The sequence below is a fragment of the Canis lupus genome, chromosome 18, assembly GCF_048164855.1.
Source record: "Canis lupus baileyi chromosome 18, mCanLup2.hap1, whole genome shotgun sequence".
Classification (NCBI taxonomy): Eukaryota; Metazoa; Chordata; class Mammalia; order Carnivora; family Canidae; genus Canis; species Canis lupus.
In genome coordinates, this window is record NC_132855.1 from 5596520 (window position 1) to 5611071 (window position 14552).

Genomic DNA, 14552 nt, shown 5'->3' on the forward strand with positions numbered 1-14552 from the left:
TTTATTTTGGCTTTGATGATCTTCCAAGATGTATCGAGTGAGAAATGTCATTGCCAGAAGTTGACTGTGTAGTAGAAGTTTTTTTCCCTGTGTATAAAAATATCCTGATAAGACAAGTATGATTTGATATCCTTCCAACATTCTATTTATTATGATGGCAATTCAATATTAAAATCATTGGCATTTCCTTCCTTTCCTTCTAGATAATTCTTAAGCCTCTCCTATCGTTGAATATAATAATGTTTTAATTTTTCACATTTCTATCTGTAGATTATGGACTGCAAAAATTCCAGGGGGAAAAAAAGAAAATATCTTTGTTTTGAATTAATACTCTTACTTGACCTTCAGGTTATACAATTTTACTAGAAGCTTTAATGAATCAGTCCAGAGTTCTCTGATTGATATATGAAGCCGAAAAATATATTTCATGAAAGAAAAATGAAGCTATTTAAAAAAAAAATTCCATTGAAGAATAATCCTTGGGCTCATAATTCCTAATTCTGAATCCATCAAGTTATGCTGCTTCTGTTCATGAATATTTTTATTTTAAATCTGCACAAAATATGAAAACTTATGCTATTTCTCTATTATAAAAGTTAATTATGAGCACTACATTGAAAAACCATTAGATGATATTTCAGAATTAATTCAATCATTTTCTAGTTACTATGGAATATATTCATCTTTCTTCTAATTACTGATTTTAGCAGTGGAATTGGAGTTTCTTTTCAATTTCCAAGAAGTACTACTTTGTTGTAACTGCTTTTCTTACAAAGAGAGTTTTGATTCTTCCCTCTTTACAATTACTGGTTCTTTGCCTAGAGGATGAATATATTCCACTGAAGCATAAAGAAATACTATCTTTTGAAAAAATATATTTAATTAATTTATTCATGAGAGACACAGGGGGGCGCAGAGACAGGCAGAGGGAGAAGCAGGCTCCATGCAGGAAGCCCGATGCAGGACTTGATCCCGGGACTCCAGGATCACGCCCTGGGCCGAAGGCAGGCGCTAAACCACTGAGCCACCCAGGGATCCCCATACCAAATAATTATTGTATCAAATAAAATTGGGATAACACTTACCAGCCTTTTAGAAAAATTGGGATTTTAAAACAATTCAAAACTAGGTTAATGCTGAATAGCCATTTTTACAGAAAATATAGTATTCCTCTGGTTATCAGCAGGGAGTCTAAGCAAGGAAGTCTGAATTTTGATGTTAATTAGAGAATTTAATCCTCCTATTCCTTTGTAAATATATTGGTAACAAAGTGCCCGTTGAGTTTTGTTTTTGTTAGTCCTGGATGTTAGAGCACTAGGGTATGCTCTTTTGAGTCTCTCTCTCTCTCTCTTTCTCTCTCAAGTTTTGAGAAATATAGTCTGGTGGTACAAAGTGGAGCATTAAGACAATGAGAAACACTATGACAGGCATAATTGTTTTAATTTGTTCCTGCCAATTGTCAGTAACAGGCTTTAGACTGCACCTGTATCTCTAAGAATTGTACTAAGGATCTCACCACACACGCGAAAAGAATGAACTATGTGAGCTGATGGGTGTATTGATTATCTTGACTTTGGTAATCCTTTCACAATGTATATGCATGTCAAATCATCACATTATACACTTTATATTTGTACAATTAGGTTTGACAATTATTCCTTAGGCAATCTGGAAAAAAATACAATAAAAAAAAAAAAAGATCTGGACAAAGGAAATATCCTTCCAGGAAAGCTAGAAAAGAGAATCCAACATTCCATCAATCAGGATCATCCACAGACCATCTCAGCCTTTCTTGGGCTGACCAGTTGGCCTATTCAAGGTATTAGTTCTGCTGCCTCTACATGAAGACAAACTATAGCACACCATGCAAATCAGTCTATGATTCCAGCCTGATTCAGACTCAATCTAGAGGCATATTTGAGATAATCCTACTCAGTCTTATTGCAGAGACAAGAAATGTATGTCAAGATGGCATAGGAAGTATTAATTTGAGGTGGAGTAATAATTCAAATTTAACTCATGTGAACTTTCTTGTTTTCCTTGTTGAACTGCCACCTTCTTCCTATTGGACAATGAGGGAGGGGAGCACCCACTGCTCATGGGAGGAAGAATCCTCGGGTGAGAACAAAGCACTTCTACATTCTATATTCTAAGCTATATTTTAAACTTTTATAAGGCAAAAGATATCTCAGTTTAAAAGCAAAAGTATATGATGTAGGTCAACTAGCAGAAAGAATAGGTGTCTTTTGCTCTTTATACTACTAGATAAGGAAACTTTAAAGGAGGATGAGCATTTAAAAAATAAGTAAATTTGTATTGTAGTGACCACATGTTTTGCTACTCCCCATTAGGAGTCTGGTTTGTGGGGAAGTGTGGCATGGGGAGATGATGTAATTAACTCTAAGTTAAAATATGAGGAAAGACGGTATGTGTTCCACTACTCAGCAAAAATCTTGAAAGGCAGCAGCCTCACAGATGTGGAACTCTCTACTAGGGACAATGAAATGGTGTATCTGCATTTGGGAGAAAGGACAAGTTGACCAAAAGGGACTTGGGAAAGCAGCAAGTAGAGATGTGAGTGGACCATACCAGCAATAGGTAAGGATTAGCAATGATTAAGTGCCAGGTGGCCCACCCACTGACAATTTACTCCAAGTATAAAATATGCTTCACATGGGCTCCCTAGTTTTGCATGACTAAAGTCACATCATTAAAAAGTTCTCAGTATAAGATGGAGAAAAACGGAGATTAAAAGACTTTCTGCTCCTACAAGCACTGTAGGGTGGCAATTCCCTAATGACCATATACCCCTTTGAGTAAGGAATATGAGTTAAAGATAAAACAAGAACACATATACCTTAAATATGAATGGAAAAAAATGTGCATGGTTTAAAGAAATCACTGGATTGGACCTAGAAAAATGGAATTTTTTTTAAGATTTATTTATTCATGAGAGAGAGAGAGAGAGAGAGAGGCAGAGACATAAGCAGAGGGAGAAGCAGGCTCCTCACAGGGAGCCCCATGTGGGGCTCAATCCTGGGTCCCAGGATCACGCCCTGAGCCGAAGGTAGATGCTCAACCACTTAGCTGCTCAGGCCCCCCAGAAAAATGGAATTTGAAGGAATTTTTTGTATCATGAAGATATAGGAGCTCATGATAGTAGATTTGTTAGATGAAATAAAATTATACATTCACAAAACAGAATTTTGTGGACCATTGTGTTAAAAATGTACACACATGTAGAATAATTAGAGACCAAGATAGCAGACTGTGTGTGTGTGTGTGTGTGTCCACAAAAACTGACTCTAGAAAGCAAAGATTTTGTGAAATTCATGCCAGGAATGCTGTCAGGATTAGATTAATCTGATCATTCTTAAGGTGCATAATTATAAAATTATTTGGAATAACTGAGCCGGTTATCTCTTTTCCTTTCCCATGTTTTCTGTTGAAATCTGAAAGGTTTTTAACAATGTTTTTCCTTGCAATGAAAGAGCCTATGTGTTGACTCTGATGAGAGAGAGATAGAGAGACAGAGACAGAGGGAAACAGAGAGGTCCTAGGAGCAGCAAGAAGCCCCTAAACCCAGAAGATGCTGCTAGCACTCTGCTCTCTGCCTTCTAGCATAGGCCACCTATCTTCTATGATAACCAATTGCAAAAATCCTATGATAAATGCTTGAAATCACAGAGAAGCAAAAAAGGATTCTAACATACCAGGAATCACAAAATAATTGAGAAAAAAGTTGAGAAAATAGAACTAATGGAGAAAACAGAAAACTTAAAAAAATCATTAATATCTTTAGGGACATTCAAGAGATAGCATATAAATAAAACAAGAACAGGAGGTTCCAAGAATAAAAGATTTCAAAAAATAAAAAATATGAAGATCAAAATTTGTATCAATGACCAACAAAATAAAGCATAGCAATACTGATATCAGGTAAAATATAATCTAAGGAATATGTTAATTTAGCATTGCTTTCCATTTCATACTCAGTTTTAAATTAATTCTTCACATATTATTGTACACCTCTATCTTGTTCACCATTGTATCTTAGCTAATTACCTCTTCTTAGTAAGTAAAGTAACTATTTTTTAATTTAACTGAATTTAACCTAGATCACATGGTCTCCTTTTTCAGTTAGCTAGCCCTAGGAGCCATATAACTTAGTTTTGTGCATGTGTGTCATAAAGGGATAAATGTTAGTAAAAATTTCAAACTCTTTTATAGCAATTTCGTATATACAGTGATGCTTTTTCTAGTTCTATGCCTCCGCCATATTTGTTTGCTTTATAATAGAATGCCAAATCCTGGAATGCTATTTTAAATTTATCTTTATGATTATACTTCTAAGGTCAAATGACTCACAGCTACACTGGGTCTGTAAAGGCTATGGTGACATTGGCTTTAAGCCCAGATTTAAAAAAAAAAAGGCTTTGACTTCCAGTGAATGGAATTTCTGAGTCATACATCCTTGCCCTGCTTCATATGCAGATGCATCCTCAGAAGATGAGAGCCATTCTAAAGAGACATTTCCCTGTTTTGGTCATGGGTCTCCAAAACAATTAATTATTTAATTTATTCTGAAGATTTTTTTTTTTTTGTCTTAGTGCAGTATTTGAAGAGCTCTTGATGTGTTTATCACCTACTTTTCAGGAGCTCTTGATGTGTTTATCATGTACTTTTCTCATGAAATTCACAAATACTTAAGAAATTATTATCTAGACCTCAACTTTCTATGCCCTGAGGAGCCAGATGCTACCAACAAGACTGTAGGAGAATCCTACAGAAGTGCTATGTGATGACTTTATTGTGACAATGTGTTGATTTCTCTTGAAAGTTAAATCTATTCAGTGAGATTATATCATGTACACAAACAGGTAATCACTAAAAAACATACCTATCCAGTGGAGGCAGTGAGTTTTTATAATCTAGTAGACTTTAAATCTAGAACACTCACATATTATGTTAAAATGTATCTAATAGCAGATTTGCAGGTCCCTGCTCTACTGGTATTATATTTATGATCCAATATATCCTAGCATTCCAGAACTTTAAGGCAGATTCTCTTCTCCCAAATCTCTCAGGCTTTGAGATCTCTGTCCATTCAGTGTGGATTTATTGAATATCTGCTAAGCACCAAGCATGGCTCTATGCACCATGGATGCAATAATGAATTAGAAACACTGTGCCGAAGAGTTCATATTCTAGAGGGAGAAAGTCATAAACAGGTAACTAGAAACAATCCAATGGTGCTGTCAGAGTACGCTCATGGATATATGGGACTATAAGAGGAGAACTCCAACTTACTTGGGGATTTGCAGAAGACTTCCTATTGGATATGATAATGAGACTGAATTAATTAGGTGCGTAGTGGGCAGGAGGCCATTCTAGAGGGAGTAGACTGCACATGTTATTGCATGGAGGCAGGAAAGCATGGTATGCGAGGGATTTGCAAGCAGTTCAGTGGAATAAGGGATAGCGGAAGTGGTGAACGACAAACCTGGGAAGATGGAGGGCCATAGGTACAATGGTGGCTTTAACCTTCTCTTGTGAGCTAGGTGGACTAACTTGGTCATATCTTTGTTTTATATATTTTCCCACCTGTATGTGTAGAGAATGGGGAAGTTTAATTCTGGAGCCAGGGAAATGATTTAAAAGGCTCTTTCATGGGACAATGAGATGCTGAGCTAAGGATGGAGAAGTGGGATAGATTGGTCATATTTTTGAGATGTTAAGACAGCAGGAGTTGACATTTACATGTGGGTATAATGCAGAATGTGATTTCAAGAATGATTCTGAGATTTTTATTATGGGCGACTGGATGGATTGTAAATTAGATTTGAATATGGGGCTCTGAAGATAAGTCTGAAATGGAATACCATCTAAGTGTCTTAAGCATGTAAGTTTTAGTAGAACTCATCACAAAGAAATAAATTGGGAGACCTCTATCTTGTGTTCCAGTATATTTTCTAGAACTTATATCTATTGGATCTTGGTGGTCATGATTTGAGGAAAACATAGTTATTCTTCTACCTAACTCCCATATTCTGTTAGAGGAAATGTACAGTGGTACGACCAGTTTAGAAAACAATCTGGCAGTTTTTTAAACAGTTAAACAAACTTGCCATATGATCCAGTCTTTCCACTTCTAGGTATACCCAAATGAAACGAAATACATGAAAGAATTTGTACATTTATGCTAATAGTAGCTATACTTGTAAAAGTAAAAGAACCTAGAAAATCCAAATATTCATTATCTAGTAATGGATAAATAAACTGTGGTATATCCATGCAATGGAATGCTATGCAACCAATAAAAATGTTACAACAATGGATAAATCTCAAATAATTATGCTGACTAAAAGAAGGCAGACAAAATTGAGTACATACTGGGATGCCTGGGTGGCTCAGTGAGTAAAGCATCTGCCTTCAGCTCAGGTCATGATCCTGAGGTCCTGAAATGGAGTCTTGTATTGGACTCTCTGCTCAGTGGGGAGTCTGCTTCTCCCTCTCTCTGCCATCCATGTTCTCTCTCTCTCTCTGTCTCTCTCTCTCATGCTGTCTCTTAAATAAAATCTTTTAAAAAATGAGTACATACTGTGTAATTTAATTCATATAAAATTCTACAAAATGAAAACCAATGTATCATAACAGAAAGCATATCAGTGGTTGCCTGGGAGGGGTGGGACAGAGAGAGAAATTACAAAAGAACACGGGGAAACTTTTGGAGGTATAAATATATCTATTCATTTGATGAGTTAGTGATGATATCACAGATGTATACATGTGCAAAGCTTTTCAAATTATACACTTTAAATATGGGTAGTTTATTGTATGTAAATTATACCTCAATAAAATTATAAAAAGTAATAAGAAAAAAACCGTACCTGGTTCCCAACCAATGGATACCTCAAAAATACCATATCGTGGGGTGCCTGGCTGTCTGTCTGTTAAACATCCAACTCTTGATTTTGGCTCAGGTGATGATCTCAGGGTTGTGAGAGAGCCCCTTGACGGGCTCTGCCCTCAGTGTGGAGTCTGCTTGTCATTTTCCCTTTGCTCCTACCCCTGCTCGTGCTCTCTTTCATAAATAAATAAATAAATAAATAAATAAATAAATAAATAAATAATAAATAAATTCTTAAAAAAATACTATACCAAATTTCCTGAACAAGAGTGAGTTATTTTCCCAACATGATAACTTGAAATTCCTTGAATGAAATACAAAGGTATTATATTTTGATAAAAACCTGGTCTTGGAAAACAGTTCTTCTTTGAAAAGTGGAAGATTCTTAGTTATTATAATGAATTTAAAGAAAGTGCATGGACACTGGCACAATAGTCATTTTTGAATAAAATTTTAAGCAGGGGTCTTTTCCACATGGGTTTTTTGGGGGGGAAGGTGACAGGATGAGAGAATGTGTCCTCTGCTTTTATTTTCTCTTCTCATTTTTTGTAGGAAGGCAGTTTGGACAGATTTGATATTTTCTTAGATCCCAGGTATATCTCACTGGTTAAGGGTGTAGGTTTTAGAGTCAGTCTCTTTGAACTCGGATCCCAGCTCTGTGATTCACCTTTGGCAAGTGAATTAATCTTTCTAAGCCTCAACTGTCTCATCTTAAAAGTGGGGATAATAGTAGTGCATATCTGACAGAGTTGTTTTAAACATCAAATAAGATAACGGATGAAAAACATCACATAGGGCCAGGTGTAACACACAGAATGTCAGCTATTATCCAAAATCCTTGAGAAGTTCCCACAAATGGTGGAAAAAAACCTAGCACTGGGCAACCTGACATGGTAGGGGGCAAGGAAGACGTTAGCAGAGACCACTGTAAGATGACACTTGGGCACATTTCCTTTATTTAGAGAAATATTACACACCACTGGTGTAAGACCAGAGAAGTAAACATGGAGAGAAGTCATGATGTGAGAAATAATAAGTAGACTAGCAAACGTCTGTGCAAATAAACAAACTATCTAAGAAAAAGACACTGGAAGCACCATTATCTGCTTTGTCAAGGGACTACTTTAAAGTGAAGAGAACTTTTTGGGGGGTGGGGGGCTGGAGGTTGTATTTTGAGAATAGATGTGGTACGAGGAGGAGGAAGAGGATTCAGAAGTCCATTAACTCTTGTCTAGTCTTTGGTTCCACAGCCACTCGCTCAGTGGGAGCCTGTGTCTCATCCAACAGGAAATAGAGGAACCAGATTCACTTCCTTCTGCTCTTAGGTTGTTTCTCTTCATATCCTGGGCTCAGCTACCTTCCATTGCTTCATCACCACACTCTTAAGTTAAAATAAACTTTCTATATTAATACAAGTGGGCTTTTTTTCCATAAAATAGTTTCTCATGAAAATTTGGAAAGGTGAGGCTAAATTCCTTGCATTTCTTTTGTCTCCACCCTGTTTTCTTTGGCATAGTGTCAGTTCTTAGGTTTTGGACGTTAAAGCATATGTTAATAATCATTGATTAGACTAATCCAGCAAATATGCCAAAAGATGGCCAACTTCTCTGCCATGGATGATAATGAAAAAGTATAGGGAATGCCCACCGTCTTTCCTTATGTGAAAGTGAAATATATTTAGACAGTCAGTCTAATCTTTCCTGAGAGGATATTATTATTATTAATTTTTCAATCCTTCCACTTAATAGTTATATTTTTCAATGATTTAATTGATGTTGGTTTTTGGAACTTATTGTGTAAATTTTTACAAGACCTCTCAGGATTCCTCCCTTTTTGGAGCACTATTTGGGTAACAGTGTTCCCTGATGATACTTTTCTTGTCTACTTGTATCATAGTTAGATGTGGACAGTTCAAGTTAGTCCTTTCATTTAAACACAGGGATTATTTTCTTTTCATGACTGCTTATAAAGTGCCAGGTGCCAGATGAAATACATCATCTTTTGAAATTTTTTTTCTTTATTGGTGTCTTTTCTATAAGCTTGTCAGCAGCATCTAATTTGGAGGAAGTTTTTTTGTTGTTTTTGCTTTTTAACGGGTATTTGCTTCCTGGGATGATGGTTTCTTCAGTAGCACTCTGTCCAAATCTCTGGGAATGATAAATCAGGCAATCTTTTTGTATTAGGCTGTAGAAGTGGTCTGGAGAAAGAAGGGGGAACCCATTGGGAGATAGACTCCACTGGGGAATTGTATAAAATTGTATTTTTTTTCAAGGGTTGGAAGATTTAATGTTAAGATGTCAAAACAGATCTATAGATTCAATGCAATAACTACTGAAATCCTAGTAATGTTTTTGCAGGACTAGAAAACCCAATCCTAAAATGCATATGGAATTTCAAGGGACCCTGAATAGCCCAAACAATCTGGAACACAATTGGAGGGGTCACACTTCCTGATTTTAAAACATTGTAAAGCCACAATAATCAAGACAGTACGGTACTAGCATGAAGATAAATGGGGACAAGATAGGGCAAATGCAGTAGAATAGAGAACCATGAAGTAAACCTTCATATATGTGGTCAAATGATTTTTAACAAGGGTGCCAAAACTATTAAACAAGAAAGAGAGAGTCTAACAAAAGAATCCAGTTAAATCCTTAACTCCTGCCATATGCAAAAATCAACTCAAAATGGACCAAAGACCTAAACATAAGAGCTAAAACAATAAAACTCTTAGAAGAAAACCTAGAAAAAAAAACCCATGACATTGCATTTGACAATAATTTCTTGGATATGACATAAAAGCACAGGTAACAATATATTTTTCTCTGGCCTCACATGGCTTGTGGCTTGGGGCATATTAGCGAGCTTTACTGAAGACACACCAGAAAGGCAAAACAATAACCAAAATATGTATTAAATGCATTTGGAACTGCAAATACAGTAAAATTGTTTGGGTAATTGTGTGTAAGCTAATTATACACGTAACTAGGCAGTAAGACATGGCTTTTTTTCCACTGCAACACACCATCGTTTGGTAGGATGGAATATAAACTTACCAGTAAAATAAAAGAACAATTCCAAGCTACCCTACAAAGCAGTAATATTTACATGAGGAAGATCTGTTTTTTGTCCATGTGTCCCCCTGAAGGTCATGTGGTCCTAAAGTCCCATCCAGGGATCTGCAGGATCTGCAGACTGTGATTCTATTCCTCCAGAAAGAACCAGGTCCCTAGAAGGAGAGCAGAGTGCAGTAATTCAAGCATTGGTGTTATTAGGAGGACGACTGCTACGTATGGAGACATATATTTAATATGGTCCATGTGTTTTTTGTGTGTGTGCATTATGCCAACAAAGCCTCTTTCTCTTTCATCTACTTTACTGAAGACCGAGAGTGGGGTTGGGGTTGGGAAGATAGGAAGAAAACCAAGTCCTCATACATAATTAATGTACATCCAATATCTTTATCCAATATGGTGAGGAAATTACTCTGAAGTTAAAAAAAAATGTATTAGTTAATGCCACCATTTTAACTGCAATTTGTTTACGTGCTGTTCTTACTTAGGAGTAGATTTTATAAGATGATAACATGGTTTAAGTAAGAACATACCCTCTGAAGTGGTATACCGTGAATGCACCCCATTCTTTCATGGCTAACTCTTTTGGGAGTGTTTTGTTTGTTGTTTTAACATTCCAGATGATAAGATACATTGCTTTTCCAATATGGGATGTTGGAATTGTTTGCTCAGAACACGCACACGGTAACTTTTTTTTCACACTGGCAGGATGAATATTTACAAACACCTTCAAAGAACGATTTCATGTCTTCCAAGCCTTCATTGCATGAGAAGAAGCTCTTTGTTGTAACTACTGACAATGATAAAGTTGCCTGGCACACAGTAGGTAGTCTCTAAATTTGATGACTGGATTGATGGATGACTAAGAATGTGGAAACACGAAGGAGCACCCTAAAGTCGAAAAAGGATTTTCTTTCAGAGCAAGTCTGCTTTTATTTTATTATTATTATTATTATTATTTATTTTTTATCATTTTTTAAAGAATTTATTTACGGGGGGGGGGCTCATGAGTGGGGGAGGGACAGAGGGCGAGGTAGCCCAGTGAGGGGCTCAGATCCCAGAACTCCAGGATGCTGACCCCAGGCCAAGGCCAAGGCGGATGCTCAACCGACTGAGCCACTCAGGAGCCCCAGAGCAAACGCGCTTTCTAAAGAACTGCTAGCCACGCTGCTGGTGCAAGTCCTCTGAAAATGCTGTGTAGCTGAAGTTGCTGTGGGCTTTGATGGTTTCCTTTCCCTGCTCCACCTCACCACGCTTTTTAGGTAAAGTTGCCTGAACGTCCATTGATCAGCATGTTTCACACCAGCTAATGGGGGGGGGGGGGGACTACAACTAACCTCTCCCAGGAGATACTTCTCTAATTTTCTGATTCTGAGAGAACACTGTCTTTGGGAATGATTCCTTCTAACTCTCTTTTGGTCCTGCCACCCTTGCCCCTCCTAGCTCAGTGACCATGGAGAACAGAGGTGCCAGCGTCCCACCATCCCCTATGGCAGGCCCACATTCATGGTCTGAGCTCTGTTCCCTCTTTTCATCCTTTGCCCACCACCCAGTATTTAGTCCCTGCCGTGGCCCTGATCTGGTCCTGCCTGACAGCTGCTCCTGCTGGCTCCCCCTTTCACCACATGACCCTCCAGACCCAGGGACGATATTGGTAGTTGCCTATCATAGGGGTGAGCCCTTGAGAGGTAGGTGATTATGAAAGAGCCCAGAATTAAGCAGCGGGAACCTGGTTTGCCATCCTGGCTTTGCCATTCCAACCATGAACCCTTGGCCGCATTGGTTAGCTTCTGTGGCTTCTATATCCTTATCTTGTAAAACAAGATTTAATGCTAGGTAATGAGTCAGCTCTCTCCTGGATCAAATAGGCTCTGTTAACGTGAAACAATCATTTCAAAGAAGACAAATATAATTGGAAATCTTTTGATGCATGACACTTACTTGTGTTCATTTTGCAAACATACTGTGAAAACTGTTCTGTGAAAAATGAGCTACCATTAAGTAATAAAAATCTTGCTTTTACAAATCCCTTTTGAAAGATAAACTTGTGCCTTTTAAACTTTGCCTTGTAGTATCTTTTATAATTTTTCAATGAAGGGTTTAAGAACTTTGTCTAATAAATCACTTCAAATGAATGAAAATCCACCTCAATATAAATTAGGAGAAATGAATATCCCGATTTATTTTGTTCCAGACTAACGACTGAAGTCTCAAGAATGCATAAATAAGCAAGCCAAATAGAACTCATTGGAAAATCACATCTGTCCACCATCATCACACAAAAAGGCACATTGTGTGGTCTCGAGAAAGATTACACAGCATCCAAGGGAGGAAGCTCTTTCTTTAAGAGAGAGAGATGAATAACTAGAAAAGCAAAGGGTTCTGTGAGAAAAATCAAAGACTGGGTGGGTAGAGCCGGAATTAGAGGAAGAATTGAGGCAAGAGGAAAAACCAAGGACAAATAGAGTTTTTAACTAGACATTCAGGCTTGCAGGCGCCATCTGAAATTGCAAAAGGAAAAAAAAATAATTGAGCCTGGGATAGGATTAGGACAGTCACATTGTGTAGATGGAACAAAATATGAATGAAGGAACATGATGATTTAAGAGGGGATGTATTTTTTTTTCATTCCGTTTTCTTATCTGCAACTTAGCCTTTGAATGTGAATATGAGAATACAACCGAGTGTAGAGTATATAACCTTGATCATAGTTGGATCAAAGCAAGCAGGGTGGCTAGGGCATCTTAAAAGCAGACCCTTCAGGCCCCCAAACACACAACATGCTCAAATTCTATGGACGAAGGAAGAACTCCCTAACTTACAAGTGGACAGTGACCTTAGAATTTGGGTGCTCGACAAAAATAAATCAGTAAGTTTGAGCCCAGGATCCCTTCTGTGGCAGAAACTGTTGGTTGGCTTGCTGAGCATTTAGCTTCAACTTTTTCTTCCTTTCCGTCCCCAGTTAACAGAGATTGAAAAAGTGAAATTCTTGCTGCTTCCAGCCTCCTGAGAGACCTGAGCGTGGTGGCGTCGTGTGTCTGATGAGAGATAAGCAGACATCTGCTGAGAACTCCCCTCATCTCCTTGTTCTTTCTGCTTGAATGGGGACACGTTCCCTACAGTTCCAGGAGATATCTAGTGACCACGAGGGAAGGATGAATGAATCAGACAACAGCCATCACATGACTGAGCCAATAAACCCACGTCACCATTCATTTACCCTTTAATTTATAATAAAATCATTTCCCACTTGTTTAGACTCCTGTTAACCAGTTTTATTCTTTCTTGTAGATGAACTCATCCTAAGACACCTTCCAGAGAAGCAAATTCCGGGCTGCATTTCCACACTATGCACTCTGATTCACAATGAGGTGAGACTTACTTTGCATCAGGCCTTTTATCCTGCCTTCCACCAGCGAATAGAATCCCTTCTCAGGGCATCTTTGCAGACAGGCACAGGTGTTTGCAGGAGGTCACTCTGCAGCCTGTGTGGTAGAAGGAGTAGGGGAAGGGCTGGCCTCAGAAGCCTCAGTTCTTTGTCCTAAGCAGAAGTAGACTAGAGTTCTAGAACTTAGCATGTTCCTTCTTCTGCATCTTCCTTCCTTCCTTCCTCATCCACAGGACAAATAGCCCAGGGCTTCTCTGCCTGAGGAGCTGTATGTACCGTGTGTGTGTGTGTGTGTGTGTGTGTGTGTGTGTGCAGGTGTGTGTTTGCACAGTCACTTCTGTGCTTCCTCCACTGCTGCTATGGAAGGTAGGGAAGGTGGGATGGAGTTCAGCATCACAGCTTGAAGGAGTGAAACTCACCTTGAGATCAGCAGTAGAAAGGGGACTCCAAGCTTGTTGTGAACAGCAGTAGGAAAGGGGAAGGCTTGGTGTGGTTTAAATGAGCTAGGGAGTGGCTGAAATGTAAGAGTGATCTGTAAAAATAGTTGAGAATATTTATACAGAATAATTATTTTGGGTGAGAAAATAGGAGATATTCACAAAAAAAGAGAGAAGAAAGTGTGAAAGATTATTCTGGCTTCATTTGCTTTTCTAGGCACTCAGATTATGTTAGTGGTGAAAGTGGTCATGTACATGTACAGGTGAAGCCTGAACCACATCGGATAGAGAGCTACTTGCGGAGTGATTCTACGGAAAGCCTAACTGGTGTAATCCCCAAATCTGCAAAACATCCTCAGATACTAATGAAAGTATCTGGACTGCTAGTTCAATCTGCAAAAGGGAGAATGAATTTGAATGAAAAATAGTACTCACTGGAGACATCTGACCTCATAATATCCACATATCCTCTTAGTAGGGGTAAGAAAACATTTGCCACAGTCTTCTGTGTTGTTGCTCAATAAAAATTGTGAAATATATAACAGAGACCACTGCTACCATAGGACAAACAGAGCAGCTTGGGTATCAAGTTGTTAATAATTAGTAATATTAATATTACTTGTTACTTAAAGATTTAAAACATTTATTTATTTGAGGCAGAGAGCAGGAGGTGGGGGGGCTATGAGGAGGGGCAGAGGGAGAAGAGAATCTAAAGTAGACTCCACGCTGAGCATGGAGCCCAT

The 14552-nt window shown here is 38.1% G+C and overlaps 1 long non-coding RNA gene across 6 annotated transcripts in view; it reads left to right on the forward strand.

The window, feature by feature from the left end:
• Window positions 1-14552, forward strand: part of LOC140608608 (uncharacterized) — a 347241-nt gene that overhangs the window by 167838 nt on the left and 164851 nt on the right. For all 6 annotated transcript variants that reach the window (XR_012010583.1, XR_012010586.1, XR_012010581.1 and 3 more), the window contains one exon: window positions 13276-13355. This is a non-coding gene — a long non-coding RNA (uncharacterized lncRNA). The remainder of the gene's footprint in view (window positions 1-13275; window positions 13356-14552) is intronic.